Below are 17,625 nucleotides of genomic sequence, written 5' to 3'. Positions count from 1 at the left end.
ATGCAGGGGGGGGGGGGTTCAGAGGAGGGCAATGAGGATGGTCAGGGATCTGGAGACAAAGCCCTATGAGGAGAGACTGAAACAACTGGGCATGTTTAGCCTAGAGAAGAGAAGAGTGAGGGAAGATATGATAGCACTCTTCAAATACCTGAAAGGTTGTCACACAGAGGGCCACGATCTCTTCTTGATCCTCCCAGAGTGCAGGACATGGAATAACGGGCTCAAGTTACAGGAAACCAGACAGAAACTTCCTGACAACAATTGAACTCCCTAGGGAGGTTGTGGGCTCTCCCACACTAGAGGCCTTCAAGAGGCAGCTGGACTACCATCCGTCAGGAATGCTTTAAGGTGGATTCCTGCATGGAGCAGGAGGTTGGACTCAATGGCCTTAAGAGGCCCCTTCCAACTCTACTATTCTATGATTCTATGATCCCATCTGCCTGCTGGGCATAAGCCTGGTCTTCTTGGGGCTGGTACCATTTCCTAAACTCTGTTGTCCGTCTTTAGAGGCACCAGTTGCAAGGAGTGACGGCGGAGATGCACCATTCTGAACAGGGCTCCGGCTCCTTAAGGCATTCTGGGACAAGCAGGTCACATTACCTTTCCCCTGTACTTGCTGGCACAGGAGACATCGCTTGGGCTTCTCTCAGTTCCTGATCACAAAGTCTATGCAGATGTAGCTGCAGAGATGTTGAGTGGGGGCAGGTGAAAGGGGATGAGGCCTTTTCCATCCTGGATGCAAACCAAGCCTCCTTGGAGCAGCAGAGGAGCCCAGCTGGATGGGAGGCGGTCCAGCACCATTCCATGGACCACACACCAACCCCGGATCATATCTGTTTTCTCTTCAGAGGGCTCAGTTTTTACATCTTTGGTCACATCCAAATGGGGGATTTCTAGAAGGGCCTCAGGATTGTGCTGACACTCTTCGTTCTCGTTTGCTTCTTCCTTTGCATCACAATCACCTGCTGTTCTCTGTCCAGGCTCTCCACGATAAGCTTTCAGTCTTTCCACAAGTTCAGCATTCTTCCCCATGGCACGGAGACCCAACTTCTTACATTGGTGTTGGAGCTCAGCCCTTTTTAGGGCAACGTCCACCGAAGAAGTTTCATCGACCAATTGCCTCGACAGGCCCTTGGGCGGAGCAAGCAGAGGTGGGGTGGAAGCAGATTTGGCTGACCTGCGGCCCCTGCGAGGCATTCCAGGGACTCTGCTCTTGCTGCTAAGATTCTTCCTCGCTGCAGACCACCCTCCCTAATCATTGAGACCAAGGATGGGAAATGCCTCGGAAGCTGGGGAAAGGTAAACCGAATACAGATAGGGACCACCCACCCACCCTAGCCATGCTGCACAGCCCTGGATTTGGTTCCAAGGCCCAGCGTAGTTGCACCACTCCGGATGGCCCTGCCTCGTCACCAGTGTTGAAGTAAGATTCAACAGCCAGCCCAGTCAGTTTGTGTACATGGAATGGGTCCTTTGCCTCAGGCAGTAAAAATTCTTGGCCAGCCCTGCTTCTACAGAAGCACGAAAATGGTAGTATTTTCCTCATCCCTTAGCCAGATCTACAGCACGGTCAATTACTGTTTGGTAAATGGTTGTTAGTATCTTTTTTAAAAAATGGATTTCTGGACATCCACGTCAGCCCACTGACTCAGAGGCTTCATAGAATCATAGAATAGCAGAGTTGGAAGGGGCCTACAAGGCCATCGAGTCCAACCCCCTGCTCAATGCAGGAATCCACCCCTCAATGCAGGAATCCATCCCTGACAGATGGTTGTCCAGCTGCCTCTTGAAGGCCTCCAGTGTGGGAGAGCCCACAACTTCTTAACTGTCTGTTGTGCAAAAAAAACTGAAGGCAATTAATTACCTTGCCTATATTTCTATAGTCATCTGGTGAAATTCTTAAGCATGTGTATTTCTTTTTTAAAAATAAAATAAAATGAAGTTCCGGGTAACAACTTAATCCTGCAAGTTGTTGGACACTGAGCTTAGTTTTACTAAATACCAAGTACTTCCTTTGGTGCACTGTGAAATGGGAATCGCACACCCAGCCCTGTTCAGGATAGCACCCTAAGAGGGTATATCTACATCACAGACTTGTGGTTTAGTAATGAATCTCTCTCCCCAGGGAACTGTACATCTGTGCCAGGAAGCTAAGATTCGGTAACACAGAATTGTAAGCAACCTTCCTAGGATTCTTCAGGGTGCATGACAGTGAAACACAGGCATAAAGCTGACATAGAGTTGTAGGGTAATTTTATTACCTTAGAGCTGGTGGTCAAATACCTTGCTTTTAAAAAATCCTTGAGTATCCAAAATTCCTCTTTCATAAAGGACAGTGGCATTTTTGGGTAGGCAAGTCTGCCTGCTCTGTTGGTTTTCTTGGCCTTTGCTTAAAGAATCATTCTGTAGTTTTTAACCAAAAAGAGAGAGGGAGAGAGAGAGAGAGAGAACAAAAAAGGAATTGCTAAGTATAAAAAAAAATCTAAAAGTATAAAACTTTTTAATGTATTTCTTATAATCCTATAGAAAAGAATAAAAATGAATAGTAGATCCTATCCATATAAAATATAAGAAAATTGATAATTCCAGACTGAGAGGAATGTAAAATAAACTCTTATCCAAGGTCAGGTTTTCATTTTGTTTGTTGATTTCTTTGTGTCCCCTCCTTCCATAGTACATTCCTTAGCTGAAATTTGAACCACAGTTTAGTGACTTTCTGTCAGGCAAAGCTGCAATGTTATTTTTTTATAGAATGGGGAAATTATGGGATCTAATAATATGTATTTTTTAAAAAAAGATTTTTTTTATGTTGATCTTTTAAAGAATATACATCAAACACATTTGAAGAGAGAAAGATTAGGAAGGTCTGCTTTTCGAACAGAAATGGGAAAATTTGAGTGAATTAGATTTTTTTTTCCTTTAAAGGCAAGTTACAGTTTTCCTTTGGAGAAAGGAAATTTCTCAAAAATACCAAAAGAGTTTTCGAAGGACTTTGCAACAGGGCTTATTGAAATAATGATTACATTATACATATAAATTAGATGAATATCCGTGATAAACATGACTGATAACCAGAATTCTTAGACTCAGATATCCGTATGGATGAAATATTTGGCCAGTTTTCCTTATCTTTTCCTGCTCATTTCCATTCTTGGTGAATGCACAGCAGCTGCAACTCACCCACCCTGCCATGGAATTTAAAAGGAGAATAAAATTGGCTTGCCAGTCTGCTAAGAAAGTGGAATTAGGTGGAAAACAGCTATGTCCAATAAACATCAGGAGGTGGGACTTCAGGAAAGTAGGGTTGCAACATTTAAATCGATTAATCATTTTGATTAAACTCATGCAGTTAATTGACTAAATTTTCCTTAATTGGGTGCAGGCTCTGCTTAATCAACAGCCATCCTGCCCTCATTTTTCCTTCTTCAATTGCATCTTTAGCATGCTCACCAAGGGTGGGGAAAACCAAAGGCCCCTGATTATGTGGGTGCCTTCAGATTTTATCATTCGATCGAGGAACATTTTTCAGCTTAGTATAATACTGGAATTAGTCTAAAAAGAACCCTGGATGCTCACGTGTAGGAGCTTGGCTTCCCCCCCGCCCCAGCCCTGATCCCACCCATCTTTACACATCCAGATTGTTGGTAATCCAGTTCCTTGAAGATAGGAGAAATTCTGTCCAGCATACAGAAATTTAACTAACCCACATAACTGGAGGATAGACAAGTATGGAATTTGGGTACGTTAAAGAGGTTGCAGCTCATCCCAAGGATACCTAAAGCAGACTGGACAGCATTCAATGGCGCTTTCAGTCTACAAGCATGCACAGATTAAAGTCCTTAAAAGCATGTGAAGAGCAGGGCACCTGGGTCTGCCTCTGCAAAGAGACTGGTGGCCAGTCTATCTGCAGCAGAGGTCTTCCTCCACACGACCCGCTCCAGCAGTTCTGAGCCTTTTCTACAGGAGAATATCTTGGCTGAGTATCTGCATATCCCAGGGTGGCTGGGGTCAGCAGCTTTTGCTGCACTAAAATCTTTCAATACTATATGACATTATTATTGTTATAAATGATAACATAGTTGAAAGTATATAGGTACTATTATTAAAGTAACTTTGAATTTCGCCTCAGAACTATAGTGATGGTTTCCTTTCTTTATTCTGCCAAGCATTGATAAGAGAATTCCAACATTGAGTGATGAACATGCTGGATCCCAAGAAGCAGCATTGTTTTGTTTTTTAAAGACAAAACTAACAGTCACTGTACTCCACGTCTGGAGGTGTTGTAGGTACTTCTGGAGTGAGACAGGCCTCCTGTTTAACAGTGCATGGGCATGTCGTGTGGCCATTCAGGGCAAGGAGCACCCATTTCTTGGCACAAATCTGGTGTGACTCCCATCTTGCACATTTTCAACTGTTTCCCCCCCAGATGCAAAACAAGTTTAGTTCCCCTTTTTCACCCCCAACAGGAATTTCCAGGTAGGCCAGTACAAATATGAAGCAATTCCACCATACCAAACTCTTTTGACTCCTAAACTGGTACAGATATGGTGTCATGCCAGACACCTCTCTTTCTCCTAGTGTTAATCCTGGTTTAAGTCCATCAGGGTTCTTTTGGTGCTCTTGCTTATGGGTATGTACATCTTGAATACCTTTTAAAATCTGCTTTTAAAGTGAAATTTTGACATGACCTATGGGGTCCCCATGAACTTCTAATTTATGTACAAAATATTGGAATTCACTTTCACTGTTGTTCACAATCCAGTTTGGAACAGAAATTACTGAATCTGCTTTGACTTGTTCTGGTGGTTGGTGTTCGTGGTCTACCAAAGCAGGCAAAGAGACAGGCCATTTCATTGTTCTTATGTCATTGTTTTTAATTTTGCTTGTTCACTTATTTTACCTCATTTTGTTCTTTTGGTTTGATACTTGAACAGTAATGCAGTAATGCCCTGGACTGAAGCTCAGATGCACTTTATAGATTACATCTATACTACAAATTTAAACCAGTTTCCAAACAGCTTAATGCTGCAATTTCCCTCAAGAATTTTTTTTTTTTTTTTTTTTTGCAAGGGAGCTGAGAATTCCTTTAATGGTCTCTAGGCTCCTTACAGGACTGGAATTCCCAAGATTTCATGTGGAGAAAGCCACGAGAAGATAAACTGGTTTACATTTGTAGCGCAAATATTATCTAATATTCATACTAGTCAGAAAATTCCATACTAACTTTGGTTGAAGACAACAGCAAGGACATTTCCATTGGCTTCAGTTGTAAGGGTGGAATGAGTGGGTGCTAACTTTTCAAGAAACATTTCAGCTCTTGAGAATGATGTGTGCTTTGATTCTTTGCTCTCTTTTTTTAACTGTCAGGATTAAAATCTGGGATTTACTTATTTTAGTACTTGTGGAAAATGTAAAGACAACTTCATTGGCATCAGTGAAGCCTACTTCTGGTACGTCAGATCCGGAGTCTCTCCAGTTGCTATTGAAGGAAAAAGGAATCCAAGAACTCATTTTGGAACCAGCAATTCACTTCCTGGGTCATGTGAGAGAATTCAGATCTGTTGTCAGAATTTGATGTAAACTGAATGAATCCAGATTTAGAGTATAACATACAGATGCCACTGAAGTCAGAGGAAAATTAATGACTGAATTGAACTGGAGCTGACAGTCTTTGCTCCTGGCATTAAGGGACTGATGTAATAAAATTCAAACTCACTCTATTTTGGATAAATTTAACTAATCAAGATTTAGGAAGAACTACTGTTGCCTTTTAAATTAGTATGAGATTCATTTATTGGATTGGATGAAAGATAGAATGTTTTCCCTTGTCACTAAGGGGACTTCTAATTGCAAACTGGAGTCACACCACTGGAGTCAGTGGAATCTAACCAGAGTCACTCCAGTAAGAATTCACTAACTGAAATACACCAGTTTCTTATATTAGGACATGTTATGGAATTGTTGGGATGGGAATAGATTTATCCTTACAAGTGAAAGAATGTAATGATCTGTCTAAACTTCTCCCGTGATCCTTTAGAAACAGTTTTCAGAAAACGGCTCCACAGCAAAGCTGTGAAGAATTTGCTGAGAACCAAACTGGATGGGGGAGCTCCATCATGCCCAAGGCCTTTCTGTTGTCCAAAAAGCAACCATGACAACCCTTTCTCTCCCCTCCCCAGTTTAGATTGGGGAGTTAATCCTTTGCCTCTATAGAAGAGAACAGCAAGGTGGCAAAGGTTTTAATCCTCCTGCACCATGGCCCTGATCCAAACCCCTCCCCATGACAACAAAAATGCATTGATATCACGGTATCCCACATCACATCTTGCTTGGCCCCATTTTTGATAGGTCTGCAACTGATTAGCTTAAAAAGAAAAGTGGTTATTACATTATTACTTTGTCTTCTGTTAAAAATGGATCAGCACTTCTTTTTTTAAAAAAAAATCGCTACAATGACTTAGGCCTTAGCTAAACCTAAGGTTTATCCCGGGATCGTCCCAGGGTCATCCCTGTTCACGTAAATTACACACAGGATATCCTGGGAGCAGGCAGGGACGACCCTGGGATAAACTTTAGGTCTAGCTAAGGCCTTAGTCTGTGTTGGTCATAAATGAAAGGAGTAGCAACTGCTTTTTTCTCTCCTGCTGAATTCTGGGATTCCATTCCAACCCATTCTACACTTGGGTTCCATTTCAACACCATGTCTACAACCCCTCAGCTCTGAGGCACCGCTGAGTTGTATACATTTCCTTGTTTCCCATTTCCCTGTTGCAGGATACAACTACACAACAGTTTTAAATCACTTTTACTACAATTCCCTAGGGCAAAGTAGTTAAACTAGTTAGTCATAATCTTTCCCTAGGGAATTCTGAGAACAGTAGTTCTGTAAGAGGGGATAGACACTATCTGATAGAGGTCTACCAATCCCCAGGATTCTGAGGAAGGGAAGACAGGGCATGGCTGCTCAAATGGTATAAATTTGCAGGAAAGGGCCACACAGACACCCAGCTGTGCAGTGGGAATGCCTTTGCATATGCATCACCTCCTGTTGAGAGGGGGGGAAAACAGGAAGGCCGGGCCATCATCATGGGAGTTTTTAATTCTCTGGTTACAAAGATGCTGAAATCTCAAACTCTTAGGCTTTTTAGGGCGTATATAGGGCTATTGTGAACTTACATTCTCCTTTTTAACTTGGTGCTGAAATCTTTGTCATAATTTGAAAAATGATATATGCTGATCATCCACAGTTCATTTTGTACTTCTGTTACCATGGACATTTCTGGCCCATTCCCTGTCTACATTTTGGGATTTTGTTGTCATAGGAAATCTGAAATCAATCCTTAGAAGCTGATCATGCATTCCTGCCCAGGGTTTGGGTTTTATTTTATTTTTTATTCTCTTTCTTTCTCTCTGTGTGTGCTAAAGCCCAAGAGATAGAGAGAGAGAAGGAGAGAAAAGCCAAGAAATGTTAACCCAGAAGAAGAAGAAGAAGAAGAAGAAGAAGAAGAAGAAGAAGAAGAAGAAGAAGAAGAAGAAGAAGAAGAAGAAGAAGAAGAAGAAGATTACTAGTTAGACTCAGTGTCTGAGTTTGGAGGCATATAGTAAAGAGAAGATTTTTTAAAAGTTAAAGCTAAAAAAAGAATAATGATGTTGCACAACTTGTAGGAAAACAAAGAAGGGAAAGGGTTATTGTATTAAATGTGCTAAATTACATTAAGAACTTAATTTTATTAAAGTATTATTACTTAAGAAATGCAGAGTCTTGGTCTTGATTGGTTCTCGCAGAAACTAGGCCGCATCATACAACATACAAAAGGAAGGTGGAGACTTTCCATTCCCTCCCTATTTCCTTCATCTCTTTAACAGTACATAGCTGACATCAATGCTGTAACCTATTGCTTCAACACCCAGGAGAGGTTCCCAGCGCTAAACACACCCACCCCAAACTGGCAACAGGGTGAGTTAAGAACCATGATATACTGAGTTGCACCCTTGGTCCACTCCACTCAGTATCCTCTCCAGTGACTCCAGGGTTGCAGGCAGAGGTCTTTCCCCAGTCCTACCTGGAGATGCTGGGGTTTTGACCTAGGACCTTCTACATGCATAGTGGGTGCACTGCCACTGAGCTCCAGCCCTTCTCAACAGCTTCTGTAGCTGGAATTTCAGGTCCTTGCACCTGTTTCTGCTCTGAAACGCTTGTCTTGCGTGCTGTTGCCTTTCATTGACCTGGTTTGCACGATCGCAGGGTGGCTTTTAAACCATCCTGAGCGTGCCGGTTTCATGCGGTGGAGATTAGCATAATTTCCCTTGGCAGCACAGCTTATTGTGTGGTGGGAACCCCAGCCAGGGTGGCTTGTTGCCTTGGGTAACAGGCCACCCACAACTCTACAACAACACATGGGTTCTGGATGGCTTGTTTCCCATGGCAACAACATGACAAGCATGTCAGCAAGTGAACAGACCACATGGCATGGAAAATAAGCCACTGTGGCTTATTTCCCCCGCCACAGTTGTGTGAGTTTTCTCTTCTCCTGCCAACAGGATCAAATGCCTCAATGTACTTCGCGGGGTTAGGTTGCAGGCACAGGGCCAATGAGAAGCTAGGCTGGTGAATGGCTTTTCACATAGCTTATTTAAAAACAAACTTACTAAGGTCGCTTTAAATGGCCTCTGACCACCCTTTCTGGTGGATGCTGGATGTTGTAGTCCAGCACATCCAGGACCCGATGTTTGGGAAGGCTGGACGAGAGAGCTGAGAGCTTAGATGACTCGGCTGCCTCTCCCCTCCTCCTTTCAAGGTCTTCTGCTCAGCATTTGCTGGTTGAGAGGATCTCGGCTTGTGGCTGAAGGCACGTACAGGGCAGATGGTGGGCGCGGCACACGCCCCTTGCCGCTTCCTGCTACATTGTGCCAGCCAGCTCCATGGCGTAGATCCCAAGCGGCTTAACTAAGGGCCCAGGTGTCACCCCCTCCAACCGGATGACTTCCTTTTCCCGCTTCATGGATGGGCTACAGTCCCTCTCTGCCATGTTAGAGGCTGAGGCAGGATTGTCTGGGCAACAGGGCCTGGTGGAGATTGGAGCAGAGCAAACAGCAAAATGCCCTTACATTCAACAGTTGTATCTCTCCTTGCCATAAACACAAACATACCTGGATGCTCCAAACAAAACATCTGGGACTTACCAGAAATAACAAACAAAAAGGATTCCTGCACTGAGCAGGGGGTTGGACTCAATGGCCTTGTAGGCCCCTTCCAACTCTGCTATTCTATGATTCTATAATCTAGCATTACCTGAAGCTCTTGAGCAAAGCAGGAAGCCCCCTACCCTCGTCCTCCTCTTCCAGGATTGCTTGAGAAGGAGGAGATTCACTCTCTGAGGTCCAGCCACCTTACGCTGGGGGCAGGGCACAAAGTCTTCATAGAATTGTAGAGCCTCTAAGGGGCCTCTAAGGCCATCGCATCCAACTTCCTGTTCAATGCAGGAATCCACCCTAAAGCATCCCTGACAGATGGTTGTCCAGCTGCCTCTTGAAGGCCTCTAGTGTGGGAGAGACCACCACCTCCCTAGGTAACTGGTTCCATTGTCGTACTGCTCTAACAGTAAGTTTTTCCTGATGTCCAGATGGAATCTGGCTTCCTGTCACTTGAGCCCATGATTCCGTGGCCTGCACTCTGGGAGGATCGAGAAGAGATCCCGGCCCCCCTCAGTGTGACAATCTTACAAGTATTTGAAGAGTGCTATCAGGTCTCCCCCTCAGTCTTCTCTGTCAGCCTCACCATTCCTGCCAGGGCCTTTGTCTGGTTCCATCATAGTTCATCCCTTTCCATCATAGTTCACTCGCATGTTTTCCAAACCTCATTGGAGGGATCCCTTTTGCACACTGACTGCCTCCCCTGAGTGTGCTCAGTGCATATTCCAGGGTGCAGAGTTCATTCATGCAGGGCAATATGGGCTGCACTGTTGGCCCAAGGAACCACGAGCCTGCCGAGCACACACACACACACCCATGCTCCCGCGCATCCGAACAATCTCCAGGATAAGCTGTGTGCCAGGAAGGGCTGCCGTCTGCTTGAATCACTGCTGCCCCCTCCTCCCAGGGGCCCACTGATGGGGGTGGGACTCGTCAGAGGAGGGCATTTTGCCCATGACTCCCTCAAGCCTGGAGCTGGCCCTGCTCTCAGGAAAACCTGTTCAATGGTGCACTTTTTAAAATAAACTTTTATTGATCTTTAAAATTAAAATTTCCAAAGGGGAAATAAATCAACAACAGCCTACTAAGCAGCCAGATTATATTTATTTATTTATTTATTTATTACATTTATATACCGCCCCACAGCCGAAGCTCTCTGGGCGGTTTACAACAATTAAAAATAGTAAACATTAAAAGTATACAAAAATTTAAAAATATAAAAACAGTACAAAAACAACAGTATCCATTTAAAAACAATAATTCTGGGGTCCATTAAAAACAAACGTAACATTGTTAAATGCTGTTAAAATGCCTGGGAGAAGAGAAAAGTCTTGACCTGGCGCCGAAAAGATAACAACGTTGTCATTTCCTCTTCCTCGTATCAACAAAATGGGTAATGTACCACTCTCTAAATCTTGGGATTTAGCTGAATTTCCAGTATTTTGCATACACTACCCTCCACAATCCTGTGATTCCTTTTCCTTATTCCTATATAGTCATATGATTCCTTATTCCTTTTAAAGGAGTGTTTCCTTATCTTTATTGACCATTTAAAAGTTAATTTTTAAAAAATCTATATCTTAGAGTCATGAGGATAATAAAAAAATCTTATGGTCAAGAAGTAACACCCACCCACCCAAATAATTAATTGATTGTAACACATGTTGCCAATACCCCTTCCCCTGTCTACACTGTCACTAACAAGGGTAAAACTGCCCCCCCCGTTACATTCCCAGCACATCTCAGAATGCCCCAGATCAATCTTCACAATTCTCTTTGCAAATCCCACAGTACCCTGGTTTTACGCCATTTTCTTTCATGCACGCGCCCAGGGCTGGCTCTCCCATGAGGCGGAGTGGATCCCCTGCCTCAGGAAGTGGCCTGGAACGGTGGAGGACCACGCCCGTGAGCATGCCACTGGGGGTTGCGCCGCTGCCACAGTCCACAGGCAGGTGCTCCAGAGAGCCCCACTGACCACTCTCCTTCGGTCCTCTGGGGCTGCCGCTGCCCATTGTCCTCACTCTAAGTAAGGCACAGGCAGGCAGCCGCTCTCCTGCCAGGGCTGCAGCAGCTGTCCACAGGGCCCACCCAGCCAAACGCTGGGTGGGCCCTGGCTTAAAGGAAGCCAGATTCCGGCTGGACATCAGGAAAAACTTCCTGACTGTTAGAGCAGTGCGACAATGGAATCAGCTACCTAGGGAGGTTGTGGGCTCTCCCACACTAGAGGCATTCAAGAGGCAGCTGGACAACCATCTGTCAGGGATGCTTTAGGGTGGATTCCTGCATTGAGCAGGGGGTTGGACTCGATGGCCTTGTAGGCCCCTTCCAACTCTGCTATTCTATGATTCTATGAAACGCCCCACTCTGAGGGGTCCTTTGTCAGAGCGAGGCACTGGTGGGGAGATTACGCCTCCAGGGCCACCTTCCCGCCAATGCCTCACTCCGAAAAGGAAGCCCTCAGAGCAAGGCATTGTGGGGATGGCAAGGGGTGGGGCCTTCTGCTCCCCAGCCATGGCAAGTGGCTCACACTCCCCAGGCCTGCAAGTCACTACTGTGTATATTGACCTGCATGCTTCCGAATGAAATTCCATGTTCCTCTGAAGCTCCTTCTTCCATTGATTGATATGGCCTGGTTGTTCATTCATTATATTCCCTGAGATATGATACACTTTTGCTAATGGCTAGTACTTGCTCCAGTTGAGTCAGTGTCGCGTCCTCCTTCCCTGATTCACTCTTGTAAAAAATGCCTAATTTGAAAAGACCGAAAAAGAATATCCTCCGGCCCCTGCCTTCCCCCAAGATGTTTCCAAGAGACCCCGAGGCTCCACAGTTTGAGAGCTCTGGCTCCAACCTGAGGGAAGCTCCGGTCAAGAGGATTTCCAGGACAGCAGCCTCCCACCCCCTGGGGGAGAGATCCCCACAGCACCCAGAGGGCCGGCACTATGGAAACAATTCTGCCGTTCCGCAAACAAAAGGCTCTCTGCTCGAACACCAAGGAATCATCACCAAACCGAAGCAAGGTGATTCAGACCGGGTCCACTTCAGACCAACCCAGACAATGGTGGGCCACTGCCCCCACCTGCTGAGCCATGTGAGCAGCCAGGACGTACCAGATCCATCCTTTCGCCCATCCACCATGAGAGAGTGTCACCATTTTTACGAAAGATGGCAGCTCTGATTTTTCATAGGTCTAATGCTATGCACAACAGTGGCCAGAAAGGGCCATTTCTGGTAAGTCCCAGACACTTGCATGGCTCAGCAGATGGGGGCAGTGGCTCGCCGGGTTTGGGGACAAGGTGTGGGGAGCCCAAAAGACTCCCAGTTGGCTTCATGCATGGCTTTCCTGAGTGACCACCCATCAGCTTCTTGCAGCTGCCTGAGAAACCACAACATCCGGCCCACTTCGGATGTCTGAAACTCTCTTTGGATTGCGATCTGAAGTGGGTTGGACCAGGTCCAAAGTGGACCAAGGTGGATTGGGGCCAATTCAGAAGCTCTGAATCGGCCTCAAAAGCACAGCCCTAATAATCCCCGAGTGATAGATGATAGGTGCAGTTACATGCAAGGATATGCGATGGACTGTATTAAATAATGCAAATAAGAGTCACAGTCCTGTTCAGTGTGGAAGAACTGGCAGGTATGAAACATAAGCAGAAGGAGCCTGGAAGCTGATGGGAAAAGAGGAGGAAATGGGTGCCCAGGCTTCAACGGGGCATGCTGTTGTGGAGGAGCAACTGGCCCAGGACACGTCTTGGGTTCTACTTATGCCACAGGAAGCAAAGTTACCTGCATCTCTTGACGCCATTCTGGTTGAAGGAAAGCAAAACACAATGGCCAGTTTTGCAAAAGCCATGCATGGAAGCAAAAATCTGTTCATCCATTCAAAATAAATCCAAAAGCCCCAGTATGGTAATTAATACATGTACTAGGCCAAGCAAAATATCACGAAGTCATGATCAAACACTTCTTCTGGCTGGCTGGATGTTAAACCAAAGAGGAGTTGGGGGTGGGGGTAGAAAGCTGGGCAGCAAAGAGGCCATATGTGCATAGGCCCCTGCGGAGGGAGTTCCAAAGGCGTGGGGCCACCACTGAGAAAGCCCTGTCCGTAGTACTTACCAGCCAAATAGCTCTCCCTGCTGGGCCAGAGAATAGGGCCTCTTGACGTTGATCATAATGCCTGGGCAGGCTCATACTGGTGCTCCAACTTTCGCATGATGGACCTTCAGATATCTAAAGACTGCTGTCATGCCTCCCCTTAATTTTCTGTTCTCCAGGTGAAACATACCCAGCTCTTCCAACTCTTTCCCATAGGACTTGGTTTCCAGACCCCTCATCACCCTGGTCGCTCTTCTCCAAACATTCCCAGCCACTAGAAGCTAGTTGCTGATCAGCAGTTCACACACAGCTTCCCTTGTTTTCCAAACGAGGCCCTCCAATCAGATTCACTGAAGCAGTTGGGCCCAACTCTATAATTAGCAAGGAAGCTGGCTCTCCAAGCACAAGGAGCCCCACTGACGAAGCATCTCAGAGTTCCTGGCTCTTGGGGAGCAAGTTCGTTCCATTGAGGCCAAGGTTGCTGACCTGGAGAAGCTGACGCCTGATCTCCACCAAGCAGGATACAGCACTATGACAGCGGTATAAGGCATGTGTCAATGGGCCCCAACAGTTGTCAGTGCACTTCAATACCGCTATAAAGCAGTCATGTGGCTCCTGCCTCTTATATACTGCTTCCATAGTGCAATATCCTGCTTGGTGTAGATGAAGCCTAAGAGAGGCAGAAAGATTGGTAGACAAGACCTTCAGGGGCCTAATTGCGATATCCCACTCCGTTGGGGGCAGCTACTCTGCAGTCATGGGGAATGCAGGTCTCAAGGAAGGAGAAACCTGGTGCACTGGAGAGAACCAGTGGGATACACGGTCATCTTCGGATCTAAACTCTACAGGAAGGACAGGAAGGGCGTACAGGGGACGGTGTTGCTCTGTATGTCAAAGAGGGCATAGTATCGAGCAGCCTAGGACACCTAAATGAGTCAGTCTCTTCCACAGAAGCGCTGTGGGTGACAAAACTAATTTAGTGCGAGGAACGTCGTGGCGTCCCCCAGCCCAGAATGCTGAGAGTGACCTTGAGACAGGAAAAGAATCAGGGACGCCTCCGAACGAGGAAGTATTGTAATAGTGGGTGACTTCAGTGAACCCCACACTGACTGGATAAATGCATAGTCCAGTCATGACAAACAGGTTACATTTCTCAATGCCCTATATGACTGTGGCCTAGAACAGTTGGTCATGGAACCGACCAGAGGGGTGGCAACCCTGGACTGAATCCTAAGTGGTGTCGCCCAGGACCTAGTATTATGGTGACCCTATGGAAAGGAGGACAGGGCTCCTGTATCTTTAACAGTTGCATAGAAAAGGGAATTTCAGCAGGTGTCATTTGTACCTGGTGAAATTCCCTCTTCATCACAACAGTTAAAGCTGCAGGACCAGATACAAAAGAAGGCACAACTCCTGCAGCCTTATCTATTGTGATGAAGAGGGAATTTCACCAGGTGCTGCATGCATACAAAGGACAGCTGCTGAAATTCCGGGGTCATCCCATGAAGCTGATTGGTGAGAGATTCAGGACAGATAAAAGGAAGTACTTCTTCACACAGTGCATTGTTAAACTATGGAATTCACTGCCACAAGATGTAGTGATGGCCACCAATTGGATGACTTTAAAAGGGGTTGGATACATTTCTGGAAGAGAAGGCTATCAATAGCTACTAGTCCTGATGACTATGTGGTATTTCCAGTATCACAAGCAGTAAGCCTGTGTGCACCAGTTGCTGGGGAACATGGGTGGAAGGGTGCTGTTGCACCATGTCCTGCTTGCTCATCCCTGGCCAACGGCTGGTTGGCCACTGTGTGAACAGAGTGCTGGACTAGATGGTCCCTTGGTCTGATCCAGCATCAGGGCACTTCTGATGTTCTTATGACACATGACTCCAAATGCAGCCTGGTCAGTACAAAATAGAGTGGAACTATTACTTCCTGTGAGCTGGACACAATGCTTCTCTTAATGTAGCATGTGCTTTTTAGCAGCTGCCTCTCAGTGCTGGCTGATGTGCAGCTTGTGACCCACCAAGAAACCGAGACCCTTTTCACATGTACTGCTTCCAAGCCAGGTTTCCCCCAGTCCTTTGCTTCTTTTGTGGTGGCGGTGGTGGCACCTAAATGCACAACTTGACATTTATCTCTGCTGAATTACAACTTGCTGGTTTTGTCCTGGTGTTTCAGCCTGTCAAGATCCTTTTTAATCTTGTTCCTGTCTTCTGCGGTGTTGGTTATTCAGCCAGCTTTGTGTCATCTGCAGATGTGACAAGCACCCCCTCTACACCCTCATCCAGGTCATTTATAAATATACTGAACAATGCAGGGCCAAGGACAGAGACCTGCAGCACTCCACTCAACAGACCTTTGGTCTGGTCCCACAGGGTTCTACTTATGATCTACTGCTTCTCTACATTCTCCTGTGGTTGGTGGGCAAGGGTTACAAGATGAAAAGGCTCCTCTACTCCCCAGCCAGCCAGCCAGCCAGCCAGCCTACCACCATCTCCCTCCCCCCCTCCTCAGAAGTGGCTTGGCCACAGCTTATTGCCATTGCAATTTCTCTCCCGCCCCTTCGTCTCTTCCTGGTCCTTCTCTGTCTGATCTCACCTTGTAAATATAGATGGGTGATGAAGGCAAGAGAGCCCAGAAGAGCTGAGAAACACTGACTCAGGGGAGGGAGAGTTCCAGGAAAGCAAAGATGGAAGGGCTTGTTAAATGGAAAGTCAAAGCCACCATCTGAGCCAGAAAGGCAGCATAACTATGCAATAACCAAGGAAGAAAAACAAAGGATAGGCAAAGTGTTACAAAAAGAGGTAAATTGACCTCTTTTATGAGGCCTACTGTAACTGCTGTCACAGGTGCTTAATTTTTAAAACCCAGGAACACACTGTTGAGCATATCTGAGACTTGCTGAGGCCGTTCCCTGTGAAGGGATAGTAACGCTCAGCACATGCACAAAGACACTCCTGCAGGTGTCAGACAAGGGTGTCAGAGAAGTGTGGTGAAAATACAGGAGTGGAATACTGCCCAGAGCCTTCAAGATCATCCTAGCCCTTGTCCAACTGGGAGCAGATCCTTTATATCACAGAGCCAGAAACATGAACTACAGCTGGCAACAAGTATCTTTTCATATAACCTCAAAGAGCAGATGGCCCAGAGATTCTACAACCTTGTGCTTCTCCCCCGAGGCAGAGATGACATTGCTGAATCTCAGCGCCTCAATTTCCATCTTTACATGGCCTTGAAGAACCCCTTGTTCAAGCCTGGAGCTTGGTTCAAAGGGATCCTCATCCCCTTGTGCGAGTCGGGAACATGCACACTGCGGGAAGCTGTCATTGTGGGCAGCATCCTCACCAAGTGCAATATCCCTGCCCTTCATTCTGGGGCCACTATGCTCAGGATTGCTGAGGTGGAGTACAGTGGGGCCAACAGCATCTTCCTCCGACTGCTCATTGACAAGAAGTACGCCTTGCCTTCCCGTGTCGTGGACGTCCTGGTCTTTCACATCCTGGCCTTCCAGACTGACCAGCGCACCCTGCCTGTCCTGTGGCACCAGTGCCTCTTGACCTTTGCCCAGTGCCACAAAGAGGACCTGTCCTCGAAGCAGAAGGAAGCCCTCTTGGAGCTGCTCAAGTTCCACAGCCATGCTCAGATTTCTCCGGAGATCCGCTGGGAGCTTGTGAACTACAAGTGTCGGGACGCGGAGGGGGTGCAGCCGGCGGCCATGGAGTGAACGAAGGTTGGGAAGGAGGGCTGCCTTCGCTTGGGCCCTTCGGCTGCTGTGATTTTGCTTCTGGTGGGACTCCTGGAGTCAAAGGCGGCAGCTGCTCTAATCCTGAGCAGTGTACAATGAATGGGGTTTGTCCCCACTCCATTATGAGTCTGGCAAGTCATCTTTTACGCAGGGGCAAAAGCATTTGTAGTGTCCCCCACCACCACTATTAAACCTGTCATGAACTCATGGTGAGGTCGGTCCATTTTAGACCCTCTGATGGGCTCAAGTTACAGGAAGCCAGATTCCGGCTGGACGTCAGGAAAAACTTCCTGGCTGTTAGAGCAGTACGACAATGGAACCACTTACCTAGGGAGGTCGTGGGCTCTCCCAACCTAGAGGCCTTCAAGAGGCAGCTACTTCTGTTGTGATGGAGTCTTCTCAGTTTGAGGTGCATCCTGAGGATATGGGCAGAATTTGCAGGCACTCAGGCCTTCCCATCTTGGCTGATTAAAGCAACCAGTGAACTGGCTACATGGACAGGGAGGAGTGATCCGTACACCTCCCTCAGAGAGCAGGGAAAAGCTCCAGCCAGTTTAAAAGCAGCAGGAGACACTCCTCAGCTGAAA

The 17,625-nt window shown here is 46.4% G+C and overlaps 1 pseudogene; it reads left to right on the top strand.

The window, feature by feature from the left end:
* The first annotated feature begins 11,992 nt into the window (after positions 1–11,992).
* Positions 11,993–17,119, top strand: LOC134412327 (bystin-like; annotated as a pseudogene).
* The last annotated feature ends 506 nt before the right edge of the window (positions 17,120–17,625 follow it).

Source organism: Elgaria multicarinata, chromosome 21 (genome assembly GCF_023053635.1).
Source record: "Elgaria multicarinata webbii isolate HBS135686 ecotype San Diego chromosome 21, rElgMul1.1.pri, whole genome shotgun sequence".
Taxonomy (NCBI): Eukaryota; Metazoa; Chordata; class Lepidosauria; order Squamata; family Anguidae; genus Elgaria; species Elgaria multicarinata.
This window is presented reverse-complemented; position numbering and strand designations above follow the sequence as displayed.